The following is a 14,918-nucleotide window of genomic DNA, read 5'->3' on the forward strand; positions in this document are numbered from 1 at the left end:
GTGTGAGTGGAGGATGCAGTATATTAGAAAAGCTCACATTCCTCTCTTTCTCCCCCTCTTGAAATGGACGTGTGCTCCGTCCATTTCACCATTGTTCCTGCCAGCCCGGTCCCAGCAGGGGTTCCCTAATTAGCAATCTCTTCATTTCCAATCAAAGCACAAAGCGGCCCCAAAAGCCTCTCTTTATGAGGGAGCTGAGCGGTGGCTGGGGACGTGGAGTGGGATAATTGCCTTCGCCACTGGCAGCAGTAAGCAGCCTGGCTAATTCATTATTGTAATAACTTTGCTTGTCCTTGGGGAGAGGGGGGGTTAGGGTGGGGAGGACTGAGCCTGACAGTGCTAGCTGAGGACAGGGGGAAGGGGGAGTCCAGCTAGGGTTTGGATAGGATGGGAACAATTAGCTGGGAAGATGAGACTGTTCCAGATGTATTTTCTCTTCTCCAACTCTAAATAGTCTTGGGGATTTATTGTTTTGTAGCAGGATGGCCAGAACTCATGGCCATATAATGTTAACAGAACCTCTGGGCTCTGCCTGGTGCAATAATCAGACAGTCATACATAAAAGCCTATGGCTTGAGCCCAGCAAAGAGGCTGGAGAGGTTGCTTTTGTTGGGTGGAGAGCCAGTGGGACATCCTTGAATAGGCAGTTCACATAAAACTAGAACCATTGACTTGCCCATATCCTCTCATGATTCAGTGAGTACCAATGGAAAGCTGTTCTCAGGTCAGAAACTGTACCCCCCAGTTTGTTCGATGGAGATGGAACCCGGTGTGATTTGAGGTACATGCTGCCATAGTGTCTATTTTGCCTGCTGTGGAATACAGCTTTGACTTCAGCAGGAGCTGTGTTGATTTACAGCAGGCATTGAGGATCTTGCTGTCTCTGTAGAAAGCTAGCTCTAGCAACGTGGGAGACCCCGAAGCCAGACACTCACAATGGGAGGTGCTCTAGGTAATGGAGTAGGAGAGGCCTGTTCGTAGCTACCTCTTGTTACACGAAGGACCTTTCCTTATGTGTGGGACAGCACAAGTCCATTGGGTGGGTTTTTGTTGCCTTCTTCAAGTTATAAACACGAGTCTGAGGTTAATGGGCCAATGGTGTGGGCAGGTGTAGCAAATCCTGTGTACCTGAGTCCCTTGACTTTTCCCATTTACCCTGTTGTCTTCAGTGCAGTTGGGAAGGCCTTTCTGTGACGGTGCATAGCAGTTGTGTTAGCAGCAAGGAATGGATGAACTCTATTGCTTTATGACTCCTTTCCATATCACTTGCAGCTCTTTACTTATCATTTGTCTTATGGTAGTATATTGTGGGGATCAAGTTAGAAATCAAGGCCCTGTTGTCTTGGGCATTGTACAAACCCACGCTGTCCTAAAGAATCAATAATTTAAGCTCCAAGTCCAGCCCTTCTGGCCCCACAGGTTGGATGAGTGGCATGAGGCGGGCCCATGGACCCCCTCCCACCTCTGTGTGCTGGATCCAACATATGTGGAGCCCTGTCTGGTATCTATGCTACACATTTCATCCTCATCTCCTGCAACTGGCATGTGCACGTTCTGGACCAGCCAGAACATGTAGCATGGGTCCCACACTGGCTGGAGTAGGTGTACCTCATGTGGTGAATGTCACAAGTTCTGTATGTGGAACCAGTTGTGTGTGTCACATGGGTCAGCTCAGACCCAGGGACAGCACAAGGGGCCAGATGATGGGGCTCTTTGGGCTGGATCTTTGACACTGCAGTGCTAAACCATTGATTCAGGAAGAGGTCTCTGTTGGGTGGGTAGGGATATTGTGGAACAAATAAAGGCCCATTTGAAGAAAATACCTTCCTGACTTGATGACCTACCTTTGGTGATGAACCTTAAGGTTGACTGTAAGATGAACTTCATTGGATCTGGTAGGTTTCTGCAGCACTTTTTTTTTTGTCCCTAGTAGGTGCAATTGGCCCCTGAAGCTGCCTTTCCTTCCTGCCTCCCTCCCTTAGGCCCCTCCCCCAAGCCAAAGCATATCAGCTTGGTTAGCTTAGCTGTTCCCAGGTTTATTAGAAAAGGCGTGTACTGGGCCGAAAGCAGTGCCTATGGCCAAGAAGAAAAATACGATTCCTGTGCCTAGTACACTTGTGCTGGTTGCCCCCTAACATATCTCTATAGGTGATTTTGGCTGTAGCATGGGTGTGGACATGTACTGTGGTCCAGTTCCTATGGGCATACACAGTGGCTGTTTAGGTGCTGTTAAATTACTTTCTGAGTGTGTTGTGCTGGTTCCAAATTTCCTGCTCAGTGCTGCATTCTGTGATTCCTACCTGTTTCAGCTACTTCTCTGATGTCTTGTCACTCTTTTTACCCATCAGAACCAAAAAGGGGCAATAAACTGAAAAGGAGGGGTCTATCTTCAGATTCCTAAAGGAAGGACAAATAACAGCTCAAGTGAAAAGTTATAGGGAAGCAAGTCCACGTGGGTCTCAGGTTAGCCAAAAATGAGGAATGTCCCCCCCCTTCCAGCTTCTGCAGGACTTTCCTCCTGTGTGTTGTCTTGTCCCTGCTTTGACTGAATGTGCACTTTTTCTATCACCAGCGCTTGGATAGAATCTGTGGTGCCACAGCTGCTGCATTTTTTCAGCAGTACATCAAAAGCCTGGGAGCAGCCACTCCTGTATTCTGTTCTGCCACAGAACTTGCAGTCTGATTGTGAGCAAGTCACTTCCCCTGTTCATATCTTTCTTCTTCTGTGGAATAGGGACAGGGTTGACCCATCTTCCAAGGAGACTTGGTGGCTGCAAAGTTTTTTGAGATCTTTTAGAAGTGGTGGGGCAATGTGAGAGGCAGTAAGACTTCAGGACATAATGCAGTGATGTAACTGCTGGATGCCAGGTTGTGGACAAATCCATGAGGACCCATGGATAGAACTAGCAGGGGTTTTTCAGCTCTGAAATGTCTCCTTCCTTTAATGTGAGACTCTAAACTGTTGCATTGTTAACAATTGCTTGTAAAGAGGTAGGAAATGGTGGCAATGGGCAGGAGAAGGAATATTAATGATCCAATTTCCAGCTGGGTTCCACTCCAAGGCCTCGCCAGGCAATGTGCATTTTTAATCATAACAAACCAGAATGAGAAGGAGTCGCCTGCAGCTTCACACGTAGGTCTGCCTTTTTGCAGAATGGGATGCTCACACACCCTGGCCTACTGCACTGATAAGATCTGAGCTCAGCCTGGAGGATCCAGCCTGGGTGCGGGGGATAAGATCTACTGCTCAGGGAGATCTGGAAGGAAGGCTATTTCAATCGGAGGCAGACCACAAACAGGGTCACACCCACTACAGAAATGACACCCCTATTAAAATTGGCCAAGCCCACAGTAGGAACAGGATTGCTCATGGGAATGAATTTCTGGAAGAAAAAGTGGAAGAATTTTGAATGGGCTTGAACCTCCAGGTCAGACCCGATGGGCCATCAAATTAGACTGGTGCTTTAGAGAGAAGGTAGCCTGGGTTAGAAGCTGGATCTGATCTTAACTGAGCAGAAGCATGGATTGGATCAGGACCTCCTACAGAAGCCATAAAGTACATGGAGCTGAAACAGGCTCTGCCTCACACACACACCTTCACAATGAGTGGAGCTAAATTCAAACTGAACCAGTGCTCAAGACTCCATGGCCTTAGAGGAGCTGCAGTGTCATGTAGGAGCCCCCATGCAGTCCTCTGTGAGGTGAGGCCCCATTCTGTTGTCTTGGTGGTTGCACCAGGCCTTTCCCAGCATTTCTCACAATTCTTGGTGAGTGGGTTCTCTGGTTTCTAGGGGATGCTAATGCTGTCTACCCAGCCTGCTCAGCAGGAGCATATATTGTCACCAGTTTATATGATCCTTTTGTTCCTTACAGAGACAAGAGTATTGAGGGAGCCTGGGAGAGCCTTTAAGGTTCCTTCGCCTTCCCATCGAGCCACTTGTAATTGCCATTTTCTTTCTAGCTATGGAGAATTAATGCTGTATCTTTTGGAAGGCACCATTGTCTGCCTCAGGCAGCCAGAAGGAGTTGCTGTATATGGGGCATGCTCTGATCAGGGCTAAGTGCTCAGTATCTGCTGGGTTAATAACAAATCCTGCCCTTAGCACTTGGACTCAGAAATGCACAAACCCTATTCCATGTACCTGGTAGTTTGTTAGGGTCTGCATTCTAGGATGCAGTCCTTTGGATGCCTTAATATATTCCCCTTGAGCTTGCTTTCTGCCATTTTTCTTGTTTCCATGTTTCCCTTCTACACTCGAGTCTTTCTTTGTGAATTCGTTTTGTGCGAATTTGCTTATATGCAACAGCTTTATTTATACCAGAAATTTGCTTTGTGTGAGACAAATTCGATCTTAAGCGAAGAGGCATGCAATGCAGCTGTGCATGTAATAATGGATTTGCTTTATGTGAATTTGTTTTATGTGAGGTTTTTTTGGAATGCAACCCTCACATAAAGAGAGACCTGAGTGTATATACTTTTCAGTGGGCTTCGTTGAGCACAAGTTCATTTGAACATTGGGATTTAATAGCTGGTAATTTTGGCCACCTTGGATTTCAGTTCTGCAGCCACTGCATCCTGCAATCATCTGTTATTAATGGGGATAGATCTGACACTCAACAAGAACAGGGAAAAGAGAGAATCTCCTTAGTTCTGCCGTTGGGCTGATGATACAAACTGAACCAAGATGCTTATTCCATTGGACAGGGCAGGTCTATATAAGATTAACTACTTAGTTAATTAACTGACAAGTCTGTTAACTCCATAGTGAATGTCTCAACTTCTACACAGCACCCCTATTAGAGCGCACAGAATTAATAAACTCTGCAGCAGGGTAGTAATTGTATTCACACATGTAGATGCTGACCAGCTGGCTGGGGCATAAGGATGCTTCAGAGGTGAAGTTGCCTGCTGGCTAGCCCTGCACTGAAGCACCTTTGTACCCCAGCCAGCCCCTCTGCAGCACATTGAGCCCAGTTGGAGTTGCCCCAGGCTGGCAGGCTGACCCTGGGGCCCACTGCCAGGCAGGGCTGCTCTGATCAGGCTCCATGCACCATCCATGAATAAATTCTGGAGCTAATCTGGAGTTATTTGCTCCCAGGTGCACATTCAAGCGGTGTGCCCAGGAGCAAAAAAACCCAGAACAGTAAGGTCCAGAGTTTATTCAAGTGCACTGATTGCACGTGTAGATGTGCCCACAGTAGATCATGCTGTTACAGACTTGCCAGTACTTTAAACATTTCTTTTGCTATGGGTTTTCCCTCTGAGGAAGCATTTCACTGATTGCCTCAGCCTGAATGCCCCAACGTGTAGAAATAGATCTGGAGTTTCTCCTTGGACTGAAAGCACCCATTCTGCTGTACCTTTTGTGTTAACGGGGAAGGGAGGGAGGAGAGATGAAGAGACTTTTCCCTCCTTTGGTACCATGGGCTGTGTCTGTGGCAGGGGAAGGAAGACTGGAAAGGGGCTTGGCATTTTGATATCCCAGTGCTTCTGCATATGAGTGTGCTGACCCCAAGGAAGGAGCAGACTGAAGGGAAGTGGGAGGTGGGGTCTTGGAGGAATGGTCAATAGTCCTTATGATTGCACTAACTCACCACAAGGGGTGGTGCAAATTGACCCCTTCATTTGTATGCTGTGGGTAGCATCCTATGCTTCTCTGCTTCCTGATGTGAATCTCTTTCTTTGTGGGAAGAGGAGATTTCTAAAGAACACTAGTATCCAGTGGTGCAACTATGGGGGACAACAGAGGCAATTGCTGTGTGTGCCAACTTGAGGAGGGGGGTTGGTGAAAGAAAACAGCTGTTACTGGCAGCCACGCATTACTATTTGGTATCACGGTGGGAACCAGAAGGCACTACTTTTGCTTTGCCCGAGGGCCTGGTCATGTCCCCTGACCATGCTGCTGCTGGTATCAATAAAAGCAGAGTTTGTCAAAGCCGTTTTTGCAAGTGCCTCCTGCACTGCCAGGGGAAATGCCAGTGGGTTAAATAGAGATGCGGTGTTTTTTGCTTGTAAGGAAAAGCTGTGAAACTGCAGGAGTTGGATGTGAGCTGCTTCCACCAAAGAAGGAAGGGAGCACACTAAAATGACCGGGGTGAAGGAGATGCCTCTTAACTTACTTGATGCAGATGCTGCTTCTGGCATGAGGGCCCTGGCTGGTATGGTTATGCATGCTGTGTTTGCAAAGTGAATTCAGCCAGGGAGAGGCACTTACAGCCACCTGGATACCCAAAGGTGAACCTGGTTGCTAACAAAACACTTTGGTTTGAGGTATTGACCCTAAATTCCCAAAGCGTGAGTCTGCTTGTGTGTGTGGTTTCTCCTTTCAGCAGGCAGAGCTGATTAGAAAGAATGGGATGAGTTCATATTTGAACCCCAGTAGCTGCCAAACAGATGCAGCTGCTTGTGATTTTTATGATGGCTTTTTAGGTGAGATGGATACAGTTTGCCAAGGAGGCAGGCATTCATAACTGTTGTCCAGGAAAAACTATCGGTGTATTTACAACAGCTTTATACAGCCTGTGCGTGTGTGTGCAGAGGGGGAGACGGAGGAGAAAGCATGTGAGTATGTGTGCATGCTTGTGTATGCCTCTATTTCCATACCCCAGCTGCCTGCCTCTGATTTAAGGGCAGGTTTTATTCCCCAGCTGCCTCAGGGCTCCTCTTTTCTGATTGCATTAAAGTCTCCGTAATTCTCCCCTCATTAATGATTGGCATATTTTTACCTCTCACTAAAGGAGCTTGGAGGCAACTCCCGGGGGGCCCTGCTCTCCAAATGAAACAATTTCATCCTGCTCCAGAAACGCATTAAAAAGGGTTTGTCAGGATCTTATCGCTAGTTAGGGAAAGCTAATCAAATTACTTCTATTTATTAGCTGCTGCAGCAATGTGTCATTCCATCAAGCACAGGTACCAGGACAGGCTGGGACTTCACAGAGGGCTCGGCATAGCCCATGCCTTTGCCTCATGTCTTGCAGTTCCTTCTGTTGGGGGAGGCTAGGTCTGGAGTGCTTGTGAGCCTTTCTGCAGTCCGTGCCAGTGCTCCCCACAGGCTTGCCTCTCTTTTTCCACCAGAATCTAGAGTTCTAGTGCTCCTATCCTGTTCCCCCTAAGACCACTGGGTGACTTTGCACCCAAATCCTGTTGCCACTGGTAGTGACCAATATTTGTGACATGCTATGTTGGTCTGGGTTTTTCTCTTGTTATATTCTGCATTAGATCAGTACTAGGCTTACTTATTTTGCAGTCCCTGTTCAGGATACGCCCGGGCCTGAAATAGCTAGAACACCGTGCGTCTGCTCAGGAGTGAGGTGTATTGGTGGACCTGTGTGGAGGGGAATAAGGAAACATATAATATTGCCCACTCCAAGCATTCAAAACTCACCATGGTAGTTGTGGGGTTTTAGACCATTTTATTTGTCTTCCAGTTTTTAAGTGTATAGAAAATATATTTTCAAGCTTTTCTGAACAACCAGGAAATCTAGATAAATTTACCTTTAAATAGCTGAGTTCTTACATAAACCCAGGAGTACAGGTAGGAAGAAAAACACCAAGTTTTTCAAAATTTGTGATAAAATCACAAGAGGCAGCCACCCAGAGGGTGTCAGTTATTTGACAGGAGTTGGGAAAGAAAGACAGCTTTCAAATGAAAGCACTCAGGTTCCTACATGGGTGCCACACAGTGAGTACACATCTCCCTCTCAGACATAAGTAGCAAGCCTACACCTGTGAGCAAAGTTACCCAAGTGTGCAAGTAGCTATTCCGTTGTCACAGTGCACTTGTGCATATATTTGCATGCAAAACTGCCCATGGAAATCATTATATACACCGGGTTTACATAAGAAAACATGACTCAACTCTGGATTTACACTTTTTCATGCTTCCTTAAGGTCTTAAACCAGGAATAGTTTTTGCTAAACACTTCATTTGGTTGAAGAAATGTTTGAGCATATAAGCTAATTTTTCCAGTGAAAACTTTGCATGATGTGGAATGTGTGCAGAGGTATGGGGTTGCAAAAGCTCCCCTCCTATAGTGTTTCTCATAGAAACTGTCATTTCATTTGATTTTAAAATGTTACCCTATGCAAAGTGGTCTGAGGTGAGTACAAATGCATAGAATGAAAGGGTAAACATTCAAATGCAAAACTTTATTGAATGAAAACATTGCATGGCATATGGTTGAGGGATATGCACATGCATCTTTCTGTGTTTTTACATTTGTGCGCACATGCTTGTGCTCACATGCTTATACATGTGCACTTAGGCATGTGTGCCCTTCACATAGATTATTTGTGCATGTACAGTTAGAAAGCTTAAAGATATTTCAGTGCCCTAATATTGTGGGCAATGATCTTGATTAGGGCTAGCATGGGAGGTGCTGGTGACCAGCTCTTCTGACTTGGGTGAATTCGTTAAGTAGTCCAAGGGCTGCTGACCTGCGGGAGTCCTGGACCCTGTTCCTGGGTGCAGCAGTTTAACAACATTAGTGAGGGGGCTTGCCCCGTCAGCCCTATGCAGAGAGCCACACTCCAGCATTGTCATTATCTCTGCAGTTCAAAAGGCAGTCCGGAGTGGTCCGTCACGTCCCACAAAAGACCGTATCGATTGGTCTGTCGGAGCGTTTCCTGGGGTCCTTTATATCTCTCTGCCTCGTCGTCAGTAATGAAGAGGCTGAGCACAGGGAGAGTCAGCAGACTCACGGCTGCTGGGATTTCTTCATCTTCTCATCAGGATTTTAATTAGACACGTCCGAGAGGGCAGCACCATGTGAGGGCGGGTGGGAGCTTTATCAAGCAGACCACATCTTTAATTACTGTTTACTGACAGATAACAAGGGGTGGGGAGGATAGTGGCGGGCATGGGTGGAGGGGGAGGCAGGGGAAGGACAACAGCCCCCACGGGATCCACTCAGCGATGGAGAAGGCCTTTCTAAGTGGTGGAAACTGTGCCTGCTTGCCAGGGGGAGGAAGCTGCCCTCTGGTCCCATTGTGATTGCTGCCTGAGGGAGGAGATGTGTGGGAAGGCATGAAATGAAGGAGGGTCATGGACAGTGGGAAGGGTGAGTTAAAGTTAGACTGGAGGGAAATGAGAGAGGTGAGCATTCTCCTTTCAGCTGTGCCATCTACCCCAACATGTGCACTGATGATACGATGTTGAGCATGCACCCTTCCTGCCTCAGATGGCTCTGCTGGCTCCATGTTCATTTGCGGATTTGGAGCAAAACTACATTCTCTGTTCATAAATTCTCCTGTCAGACTTTGCAGCCTCCCCTCTTTACTTCAGACCAGAAACAGAAGCAAACTTCTTCTCTGACACTCTTCACACTCTCTCTGCCCACCCACCGCTGGTGGGAGGCCATGCTCCTGTACAGCTGCTGACATCTAGAATAGGGTCCTTGCAGCTCTGTTCTGTCTGCTTCCCATCTGTTTTGAAATCTGATCTGCAAACATCCTTTTTCTCTCTGGCCCCTGAAATCCCCCTTTCCTTCCAGCTGTTATTTTTCTCTAATTCTGGGAGGACTTTGTGGATGGAGTTTGTAGTCAACCCATGATTTAGTTATGCAGGGATCTCCCGAACTGTGCTCTTCCAATTATATCCTGATTTGCTTGTGTTTGTCCCAGGGCCTAGTATGTCTGCTTGGTGTGAGCATCGCTAGATCTCCCAACTCCAAAGTGCTGAGCCTGATTCATCTTTTGTGCAACTGAGCCAGCCCAAGGGTTTGAGGCCAGCACATACAGGACAGCACAATGTTGAACCTAGAATGACTGAACGGTTGTCTGCCCAAGGCACCATTTAGTGACACGAGACGCTTGGCTGAATCTTACTCCCTCCAGCCAGCTGCTTGTTCTGAAAGCCATGCCACAGGCTCAGCTCCATTTGGATCCAATACAAGGCAGCCCTCTGGCTCCCAGGGATCAAAATACAGCTGCTTTTCCGAGCGTGGAGGGTGGTCAGGGCCAGGGCAGCCTTCGCCTTGGCCCTGATGGACTCCAGCTGATCTGTGCAGAGCAGAGCAAGATCTGAAGGATATGCCCAGGATCAGCAAGGACTCAGTAATTGGACTGTTGTTCTTTCATTTTGCTACGCAGTAGCGAGCAGATTATAGAGCCCACACACTATAGATTTCCTGTCATCCCTCATGAATCAAGTTCCACTGTCTTATTTACTGTCGACCAAGGCCTGTGAATAACATCACCCAGGGATACGCTCTCACGCACTTGTGCAAACACACAGTACAGAGCAGTTGCATGCACCTTCTCTGTCAGAGCTCTCCTTTCCCTCCCACACCCTTTATCAGAAAGAGATGAGACCCTTGTTTTCCGGCTGCATGAAACAGGCACTGGCTTGCCTAAGAGCAGCACAGACCTTATAACAGTAAAAGCAAATCTGTATTATCACAATAATGTTGTTATCTAGACCTAAATTGCATGAAGGTCAGGGAATTCAATTAAGACTTCTTCGGCCGTTTTATCCCTACCCCTTTGTGCATGGTCTTTCCCACATGTGCTGTGCGTACGGCTGCATATGCTTCATTTCCTGGGAGCAGCATTTGATGTGAATGCTGGAAGGCCTTCACCACTCATCAGATGGGAAGGAAGGCTTTGGGCTGAAGGCACAGCTCTGGCATTTGGGACTTCGGGCCTCTCTGTTCGTCCTCTGCCCAGCCTGCAGAGGATGTTGCAGCTGCTCTAGGCACTACTGCAATACAAATAATAGACAATCAAATTGATTCCCCTAGGAAGTGCCAACAAGGCTTTCTGGGAAAGTTTCCCAACATTTCAGCTTTAGCTTATGAAAAAGCAGGAGACTGTTGATCCCAAGAGAGTATTGTTTTGGAAAGGGCCACCATCTTCCCCTGTGTCTATAACAAACATGGTTAATAGAGAAGTGTATTTGGGCAGAGATAAACAAAATTGCAAGGCCTTCCTATGGTAGTGTGCAGAATACAGAGATGGTGGCAGGTAAGTAAACATCAGTGGCAGGCTTACCCTTGTGTGAGGAGTCTGTTGCGGCCGACAATTAAATGGGGGGGCCTTGCGTGTTTCAGAGAAGTAGGATTGTGTATAGTAAGAAAGGGGAGTCTGCATCATCTCTCACAAGCTGGTCCTGTTGGTTGCCACTTCTCCTGTGCCTGGCATTTGTGAAGGCTACAGGTTTTCAAATGATAGGTTTGGCCTCTTAGGCCTGGTGGTACCGTAGGCTTGGTGGCTTGGTCTGTTTTTTATTGTTATGTTTTTTGCTGAGCAGGCAAACAGCTAGATCATAGACATGTTGTATTTAAAAGTCTGTAGGGTTATATATTTCAATGTGAGCCTGAGAGACGTACAGGGATCTAACTTTAAATATTTCTATCAAATAATTATTGGAACTCATAAACTATCATGTAATACATAAAGGATGCTTGTTTTAAGTATTTGTCTTTTTTTCCTCTGAGGTCTTCAGTCCAAATCTAGGTATGGCCAGACCCTGCTAAGAACAGCATCGCTCTCTAGTTTAAATCATGTAGCTGCTACACCTTCAGTTGCAACTGTCCTAATTTTTGTCCCAGGTTGCTCTTATAGGTGAGGCTGGCAGTATCATCTGTTTCCAAGGTTTCATATTACTTTTCATAAAACCTTGTTTTCTGTTGTTTATATATTTATTGAATGTTAACTGTTTGGGCTGAACTTCTTTATGTTTCAGACTGAAAATATAGTTCAATTATTTCCAAAAATAAAGTAGGGAAAATATATTTTGGCCATCTTTAAAAATTCTGGTGACCTTTACTTTGAGCTGTAAAGACCTTCAGGTTTTGGAATAGGTATGCCATTGGGGGGCGTCTATTGTGTTATAGATGTGCATTTTGCTATTTCTGTGAAAAGCCAACCATGTTTGAACAAATCCTAGCTTCTAGGGGTTCGGTAGAGACCCCTGAGACTTTGGCAGCTACTTTTCTCAGAGACTCTGTCTTTACTGGGCAGGCTTTACAGATCTTCCCTTGCAATTGCAGGTCTGGACTGCTGTGGACTGCGTGGGGTTTGGGTCCAGGCACCTGAGCCAAGAGCAGGGAGCTTGTTTCTTGTGCTGCTCATGACCCCTGGCCCTGCTGAGGCAAGGCAGCATGGAGAACCAAGATGCCTAATATGAATGCAGAGATGACAAGAACCAGCCTGGAGGAGGTGGGTGGGGGGTTACACAAGGGAGTAGATAAGGATAAAGACCTAGGAGGACAGAAACTGGAGCCAGAGGCTGATAAGAAGGGAGAGTGAGAAACCAGGATTGGGATCTGGTATGTTTGGTGGAGAGGGGGAGGAAGTGGGGAGATGAAACCTGTCTGGGTAAGCATGGTAGTGCAGAATGATGTTGCAGTCATGATGGTCCAGAAATAATGAGAGACGCAAGGATTTCTTAGGATACCTTTTATTGGACTGCCTATGTAGTTGGGATAAAGTTAGATAAGCTTGAGCCAGGCAAGGTTAGAGTCAGGTAAGGAACGCCGGGATGAGGAAGTTATGGTGAATAGCTGAACAAGGAGGCTGGGACTGTGAATGTGGAGGGAGAATGAAACCAAAAGTCTGGAAGGGGGGCGGCGGGGGACTAATTCTTGCTTGGCAAGGAGACTGGGAGTGGGACTGGGAATACTGGAGGAAGGAACATGCGACTGGGATGAGGAACCAGAAATGAGGAAAAGACAAGTGTGAGCTAGGTCCAGTTTGCAAGGAATGTAACGAAAGGGGCCACCTTTTGAATAAGAGGAGGCTCTGCTCATTAAGAGGTGCTTCCTTCCATGGTTCTCCGATCTCACTGTGCCTCTTATGTCAGCAATTCCTGCAAACCCCGTAGCAAGTGCCCCATCCCCCTCTACTTCTGGTCTGCTTAGGCTTAGAGGATGACAGCTGCTCTCTCTTACCTATTAGTTTAAGCAGCAGAAGTCATGTGATGTATCAAAAAGTTCTAGCCTTCCAGTGTAGGTGTCAGGAAGATGCTACCTGCTGGGATTTATTTGTTCAGATTTTGAAAATATAGGTGTTTGTGGCATAATTTTCTATGTTAAAATAACATTTTTAAGACTGCATGGTGAAGAAGATGGGAAATAAGATTAAGGCTGCTGTGTGTGCAATATGATGTAGCTTTTAACTATGTCATTGTAGACTGCTTCTACTACAGGACCCTGTCTCACTCAGGGCACAAAGCGGACCTGTGTTGGGGATGAATCAATAAGGAAAATTGTCTCATGTTGCAGTGGCTGGAAGGATATAGTGAATGAGGCAGGAGATGTCAGGTAAAGAAAGTGAGGGTTTTATGGGTAGGACTGTCCTAGAGAGTTGGATTCTTATATGAGGCTGGTCAATTTGGCTTAACTTTTCACTGTCTTCATTATGTGTGTCCTCATGTGAGTGCTCAACTTGATGCCATGGGGCCTGGTTTATAGAAATGGTAAGTGCTTGTAGCTGCCAATGAAGTAAAAGGGGGCTGTACCTTGAATGGTATGGTAGTATACATGCTGACAAGTTAGATTCTAGTGTCTCAAACTGTATACCCAAAACTAGTGGAAACCTTTTATGTTCTCTGTGTGCCTCAGTTCCCCCTTTGTAAACTGGTGATAATGCCATCCCTTCTCACAGAGGAGCTGTGAAAATAAATCTGCTAACCTTTGTGAAGTGCACCAATATTATAGTAATGAAGCCCATGAGAAAATTAAATCTTATCTTCAGAGCAACGTTTGAATAGTGTGCAATAAATAAAGGCTGGGGCCACACGTGGATCAACAACAAACAAAAGCAAAATATTGAATTATGGAAGCAGACTCTGTTCTGTTCACTTAATGAGGGATGGTACTATGGAACAAAATACTATATGACCGTGCAGTTAGAGCCTGCAACTTACTGCCTAGAGACAAGGAGAGTGAATTCAGGTTTCACAAGTAACTTGCATGCTATCTTTTGACTTTGCAGTCTTCCTTATGCTTTCAACTTATGTTATTCTTTTTGTGAGTAGAAGCACAACATTGGGTCTGAGTCATTAGGTCCTCACATCCCTTAAAATCATGTTGTTTCCAGTCTGCCCTGTTAGAGTATATGTAGTTCCTTGTAGTTGCATATCAGTTATTTCCATGTGACCAAACTGTAGTACCTTTCTAGGGAGTAGAATTTTTACTTTGCAAGAAGATCCACTGAGGTACTACCACAACTACTAAACTACTAATTTGGATAAAGCTGGTCCATCGTTTGGCCGCATGCAAAATAATTGAAAGTAACTTTCTAAGGGAAGTAGCAATTAGTGGCTTACAGGAGGTGCAAGTAAGCCCTTATCCCTGGTTTATTTAAAAAAAAAAACTAGCAAAAAAACTCAAGTTCTTGCTGTCTGCAGCAATGCAAGATAGAAGAATGTCACTGAGATCTATGAAAATGTGACCTAAAAAGCCTTTACTGTGAGAGGGAGAAAAGCTCAGCAAACGTGAAGTTTCTGGACAGAGGGCACAGCCATTTAATGCTCATGTTGCCTACCTTTGGATAATTGCATCTTTGCTAACTGACGATACACATATTCAGAGATGTGTTTTTAAATATCGTGCATTATAATGATGATAACGTGGGTGGTATTAATCCATGGATTAAAGCACTCCTACAGACCTGATAATCACATCCATGATTCTAGCCTTTACCTGTACCATGGTGCTTGTTTCCAGTGGTGAATGTTGCATCAAATGCAGTAAGCAGAACTATTGCAAGTAGAAAATATCAGTATTTCAACGTGTCCCTCCATGTTATTTCAGAAGGACTAGCCACTGTAGATGTTGTAGGCACCTTTCATAAAGCACATTCCCCTCTCTGCCCTCACCACCTGCATCACTTACTGTCTTGGCTATAACTTAGATTGTGTTATAATTTAATCAGGATAAGAGCCTGTTAGATTTCAAATGCCTTTAAAGCAGTG

General features: G+C 45.8%; 1 protein-coding gene across 5 annotated transcripts in view; it reads left to right on the forward strand.

Moving 5' to 3' along the window:
• Positions 1-14,918, forward strand: part of ESRRB (estrogen related receptor beta) — a 156,440-nt gene that overhangs the window by 20,610 nt on the left and 120,912 nt on the right. The window contains exon 3 of one of the 5 annotated variants that reach the window (XM_019552108.1): positions 10,954-10,956. The exons of the other annotated variants lie outside the window; for them this stretch is intronic. The gene's annotated coding sequence lies outside the window, so the exon portion shown is untranslated. The remainder of the gene's footprint in view (positions 1-10,953; positions 10,957-14,918) is intronic. 5 annotated transcript variants of the gene reach the window in all.

Source organism: Crocodylus porosus, unplaced genomic scaffold, assembly GCF_001723895.1.
Source record: "Crocodylus porosus isolate Cpor-Errol unplaced genomic scaffold, CroPor_comp1, whole genome shotgun sequence".
NCBI lineage: Eukaryota > Metazoa > Chordata > Crocodylia > Crocodylidae > Crocodylus > Crocodylus porosus.